The sequence below is a fragment of the Rhagoletis pomonella genome, unplaced genomic scaffold (assembly GCF_013731165.1).
Source record: "Rhagoletis pomonella isolate Grant_MI unplaced genomic scaffold, Rhpom_1.0 Rhpom_scaffold_00454, whole genome shotgun sequence".
Taxonomy (NCBI): Eukaryota; Metazoa; Arthropoda; class Insecta; order Diptera; family Tephritidae; genus Rhagoletis; species Rhagoletis pomonella.
Genome location: NW_023459008.1, coordinates 6,523 through 13,044, shown reverse-complemented (window position 1 = coordinate 13,044; position 6,522 = coordinate 6,523).

The window sequence follows — 6,522 nt, the reverse complement described above, 5'->3', positions numbered from 1 at the left end:
TGTGGCACGTCTCCAGCGGCCGATCTTCTTTGTTAATTGGATTTAAGAAGCCCTCTTGCTTACCCCGCTTACTCTCGGTCACGATGCAACTGATACAGCTCTTCACTACCTTCTCTGCCTGCGCGCTTATGTTGTTTTTCTAAACAGCTTCTTGCGTTTTCTTGGCGGAAAAGTGCCCCTGGTTGTGTGAAATTTTGAGGAATTCACCTTCCATGAGCGACGGAACGACGATAAGCTCCTTAACGGGATTCTTATGTAGTATGCCGTGCTTCACGTAAAAGTCCTCGTACTGCTCCCGATCCAAAACTTTGCACACCGCCTTAATCCACTCGTCGCTTTGCTGAGCTAGTCGTAGTCGATGTATTAGGCTGTCTTCCAAAATAAGACAGGAGAATGCGTAGGGCGTCAACAGGTCTCATCTTCGTGCCCGATCGGTGCTCTATCGCGCAGTCGAAATCCTCGAGGAGCATGGCCCAGCGAGGCACTCTTAGTGGGACGTCTCGCTTTCGGCTGGTTATCGTAAACGCGTTGCAGTCGGTTATGATTTTAAAGTGGATACCAAGCAGGTATACCCTCCACTTCTTTAGGGCCTCGACGATCGCTAACACTTCGAGATCGTACGAAGGGTACTTTTTTCCACAGGCTTTCGTCTTACGGCTCATATATTGGACTGGATGGAACTTGTGGTCGTCCACGTCCTTCTGAAGCAGAACCGCGCTTTAAAAATGTATGATTTTGCATTTGTTTTCCTACTTTTTGGCGGCTAGACACTAATCTTAAACAATTTGTATTAATTTCAAGCAATTCTAACGTCGTGAATAGTAAACACAAGCTCGAAAGTCTGGTTTTACATATGAAAGAAAATCCCTATGCGCTATATTTGTAACGAACGCGGTTTATCCAGTCTATAGCTATGCTGTGGCTCAGTCGGATATTGGGTTCCCTTATCCAAACGTTAAAATAAATACGCCAATGATTCTTATAGTGACGCTTCTTTATTTCGCTATTTAGCTGGCAGCGTTTGCACGTCACACCAATATAACGTATTTCCTTGGCGGCGTTTCCACGTCACACCATATAAGTACTACTTGGCAGCGTTTTCACGTCACACCAATATAACGTATTGCTTTGGCAGCGTTTTCACGTCACTCCATATACCTTAACTACCTACTAAGCAACTTAGTCTTCACAATCGTTGCTTAGCCATTCTAATCTGCGTTTGCACGATCGACTGGAGTATACGACTACTCTACCAGAAGTAATTTTTAATTCCAATTGCTGCTCTATTTATACTGTCCTGCACGCAGGCAGACAGTTATCCTAACAATATTGTTGCTAACATTTTGCTTATTTCCTTTTACTTGCTCCTACATTAGTACGTATGTATGTACTTCAAACCTCAACATAAATATGTACATATGTATGTCAATTTCACGTATATAAATATATATATCCAACAATTCATTTAATATGTATATATATAAGTAGATAAATACAATTCAGGTCTACATACATGTATTAATGTAAATATATTTAATAACAATTATGGAAAATTCAAAATTCTACGTACATGTATATATATATATATAATATAAAAACTCAACAATTCAATTTCATTAAATGTGACAGCCAATTGTGAAGTTCCTGAGTGTAGGGACTTGGGGTCTTCACACCCCCCCCTTTACTTCCCTCTGGACGCGTGATCGTCACCATCCCCGCGCCTGTAATGCGTACACGGTACCCAATTGTACCCACCGCATGCCTGAATGTTTGGCGTCTTCTTGGTTGCCGTTGAAGCCGCTCTTCGATGACCCTTACCAGTTCCCATGGTAACGGGTCTGTGCCGCTGAAATTTCGCCAGTCGGCTGGTATTGTTGCTGGTTTTGCTGGATCTTCCTGCAACCATCGCTCGATCTCCCGTACAACCGCTGAGTCTGCCGGCTCTGCTTCAATGCTGGCTAACTCCTCCTTGCAATGTTGCCCACTCTCCCAAAAGAGGGATTTTTGCAGGGATCGATATGTCAATATCGGAATAGTGTTGCCAGCTTGGCAAATTATGTATCCGTTTTACGATATTAATTATTATTATTGTATTTGCTGACATTATTGTTTATTATTAGTTTTTATACATATTAATTATATTGCCTTATTATGTTTGTTTTTTATATTAATGCTATTCAAAATTTTTTTTTTGTTTATTTCCCTTTGCATGAATTATCTCCTTTTTTTCATAGTATTCTCGTGCTACAACCTCGTTCTTCTTCTTTTTATTCTCCCTTTGTTTTTCTTCTAAACTCCTTCTTCTACTTTCCTTTAAACTGCTTCTTCTTCTTTCTTTTAAACTGCTTTTTCTTCTTCTTTCCTTTAAGCTCCCTCTGCTTCTTCCCTCTTTTCTCTTATATTTTCTTTTCTTCTTCTCTCCCCTTAGGGTCTCCTTTTCACGGCAATCGCTCCCCTATTTGGCAATTGCCGAGTTATCACATTTTTGTCTATCACCGAAATTTACCTATTCTTCGCCTTGCGTCGAATTAGGCTCAGGTGCATGCCGGGGAAGGATTTTTGGTGACTCTGCCGCGTCGGCCTCTTCATCGCCGTAAAATGGCTTCAGCTCACTCAGATGTGCTGTTCTCCTCTTACCGTTGTGTACCTTGTCTAATTCGACGATTACTGGCGAAACGAAGTTCATCACTCGGTGCGGCCCAGCATACTTCGGCGCAAGTTTTACCGCGAAGTTTTCCGTCGCCTTCGATAGGTGATGCTCCTTCACCAGCACTCGGTCACCTACCACTGGTCGCCATTTCCTCCTGCGCAAGTTGTAATGACGCGCTTGCTCGATCGACGCTGTCTGCTGATTTCGCCTTACCATCTCAAATATCTCTCGCAATTTCGTTGCCTTCGCCTCTGGTGTCGTCATCGTATGGCCTGTACCGAAAGTTTGTTCATCGTAGAGGGCTTTTGGTGCTCGCGGCTCGCGTCCTTGCACTAAGAAGGCAGGGCTGTAGCCGGTGGCTTCGCAAACACTGGTATTAAGCGCTAGTGTCATTTCGGGTAGTAAGTCGTGCCAATTTCGCTGTTCTTTTCCGGTAAACTGTGCAAGCATTCTCTTTATGTTGCGGTTTGCCCTCTCCGTCGGATTTTCTTGTGGCGTGTATGGTGCGGTGAGTTGATGCTTAACCCCGTACTCTCGTAGTAGCCGTTTGAACTCTCTGCTGGTGAATTGTGTTTCATTGTCAGTTATAACAATTTTCGGGACTCCAAATCTAGCGAGTATGCGTTCTCGAAACGCTTTGTTAAGGCCTTCAGCTGTCACCTTCCGTAGAGGCACAATTTCCACCCATTTGGAAAACTTGTCGATAAAGACTAGTACGGTTGTGTTTCCGTGCTTTGATCGTGGCAATGGTCCCACAAAGTCTGCGCATACTGTAGCCCAAGGTTCTTCTGCGATCTGGGTCAGCATCTTTCCCGCAGCTTTCTGTTGGCTGGGCTTGTAAATCTGGCAGGTAGTACACTGTCGGACATACCTCTTTATGTCCCTGAACATTCCGGGCCAGTAGTAACGTGCCGTTCAGTACTCTCTCACGTAGTGGCGCTGCCACGCATAGCTTCCACGGTATCGTGTCTTCATCATCCATCTGGACTGCGATGTGTCGATACAGTTCGTTGTTTACAATTGTGTAGTCCGGGAACTTTTCTGGTGTCCTCTTCACCTCTGCCATTTTCTCGGTCAGCCACTTGCAGGCCGTTGCCTCTTTATACTGCACTAATATGTTGAGCTGTACGTCTTGGGGTTGTCGTGACAGTGCATCGGCAACGACGTTCTACTTACTCTTGCGGTACTTTACATCGAATGTATGTTCCTGGAGCTCTAGTGCCCATCTTGCAATGCGTCCTGAGGGACTCTCGATCGCATTCAGCCATTTCAAGGACAGGTGGTCGGTGATAACCGTGAATGCGTAACCCTCCAGGTACATTCTCATTTTCCGTATAGCCCACACAATGGCCAGACACTCCTTTTCAGTCGCCGAGTAGTTTTGCTCTGCCTTGTTCAGCCGTCGACTAGCGTAGGCTATGACTCGCTCCGCGCCGTCTAACTCCTGTGTCAGTACTGCACCTAGTCCAAAGACGCTGGCGTCGGTTTGTAGCGCGAAATGCTGGGAAAAATCTGGACAGGCTAATACCGGTGCTTCCGTTAGTGCGCTCCTTAATTTTTCAAAGGCCGTCTGCTGCTTCCTTTCTTCAGTAATGACGTCAGAGGGTGTGCAATGTGCGAAAAATCCGGAACAAATCGCCGATACCATGACGCTACGCCCAGAAAGCGCCGTAACTCGCGTGTGTTTGTTAGTGGTATCAATTCTATAATCGCCGCAATCTTGTCAGGATCGGTGTGAATCCCTTCTTCGCTCACCACATGACCCAGGTATTTCAAACTCTTTTTGAAAAACTCACACTTCTCTGAGTTGATTTTGAGGTTCGCCTGTCGCAATCGTCAAAACACTTCTTTAAGGTGTTCCATGTGTTGGCCTAGCCTCGCACTCGTGATAATAATATCGTCCAGATACGCAAACGCGTGCGGACTTTGTCCAGTGCTCGTTGAAACGTCGCAGGCGCTGAATGTAGCCCGAACGGCATTACGCGCCACTGGAACAGACCACGTCCTGGCACAGTGAACGCAGTATACTCCTTACTACTCTCTTCCATCGGGATTTGCCAGTACCCATTCTTCAAGTCGAGGCTGCTAATGAATTTAGCGCTTCTCAGGCGGTCTAAAATATGTTGGATTCGTGGGAGTGGGTACGCATCCGGTACCGATCGCGAGTTAAGTTGCCGATAGTCCACGCAAAGTCTCCACTTTCCATTTTTCTTCTTTACGAGCACGATTGGCGCGCTGTGTGGGCTATGGGAAGGCTCGATGCACTGCTTCTCTATTAACTCGTCGATCTGCCTGTTTATTACCTCCTGCATTTTCGGGTTCTTGGGAACCCGCTGCTATTACTACTCTACCATCCGCTGTTGCTCTCGCGATTACTCGCCCTTCCGCTTGCTTAAGAATTGGTGTTACATTGACTGGGGTTGCATTACTGGAGACCCCACTCTTCGTCGCGAATGGGATCCTTGGCCGTTTCCCTGTTTCCCACGGCAACAGTCTGAAGTTCGAATGTTCCGCCGACCACACGTCCAACAGAATTGCGGGATATTGTTGCGACATTCGTAGGCGAAATGTCCGTCTTCGCCGCATCGTCTGCACGCCGTTCGTGGGTTTACTCGGCTAGATTCTTCGCTTTTACGTTGGTGTCCCGTAGGTGGCGCATAATCGCCTCCATCGTGCCGTCTCGCTGGCGTCGTATACCTCTCTCTTCTCTGCTCCTCTCGGGTAGTGTAGTTGCGCTCTTCATTTCCTCTCGGCGTTATTGCGCGGGGCAATGCTCGTTGCGACTCCTTCTCTGCTACAATATTCTCGTAGTCTTCTGCCAGACTTACCAACTCTCCAAGAGTGTTGAACTCGGTTTGTTTAATGTACAGCTGGTATTCGCTTCGGCAGTTCTTATAGATGCGCCGCAGATTTTGTGCCTCCGTATAGTCGGAATGACGCATTAGCCCTTGTAGCGCTAGTACATAGTCTTTAAATGCCTCTCTGGGCCGTTGAACACGCTGCCGTATCTCATCATCGAGTCTTTCGAAATACCGGGAATTCAAGAAGAACTTCAGGAAATCTCGCTTACACGTCTCCCAGTCTCTCCAGTGACCGTGATTGTTTCGTAACCAGACCAGGGCTCTATCCTTAAATAACTCGACTAATGCTCGTGGAAGTGCGTCTCTTTCTATCTCGTACCCGTCGGCTAATTCTTCGACGCGTTGATGAAACCCAGCGGGTTCTTGCCGCCATCGTATTTGACGCCCCATTTGCGTACGCGGTCCATGATAGTTGGGGCTGATCGTTGTGAGTCGACGTATACTGGATACATGTGCACGTTCGGCGTTCCTCTTGTGCTGTCGTCGTTGATGGGTTGTTGTGTAGGCGGTAGTAGGTGCACTTCGGGTCTCTTCAGCGTTGGTGCGTTCCCCGCGCTTGTAGACCTCGTATGTTTAAGCGCTAAATCAGTGACCCGATCGCGATGGTTCTCAGTCTCCCCTTCCTCTTGTACAAATGTAGAGAGGCGTTTACGCAGCTCCTCGACGGTCCCCGAATTGTCAAGGCCGAACTCCGTCGTATAGGTCATACGCTCCCCTTTATTTAAGTAGTACACCCACTTTGTTTTCACCATTTTTTTATTTCTATTTTTATTTTTATTTTATTTTTTTGTTTATGCCCCTTTGTTTCACGTTACCCTCTTATTGGTAAGGAATGTTTGATTACTCTCACAGTTCTTAATTTCTGGGCTTTACCCTGTGTCTCTATCACTTTAAAGGTGTCTTTGCACTCTTGCTTGGTAGTTTTCCAAATCACTTCACTTCACTTTTGTTATCTGTGAGTTCTCCTCCTTGGCCCTTACTGCTTCCTTTATTTTTAAGGGCCCCACGTTG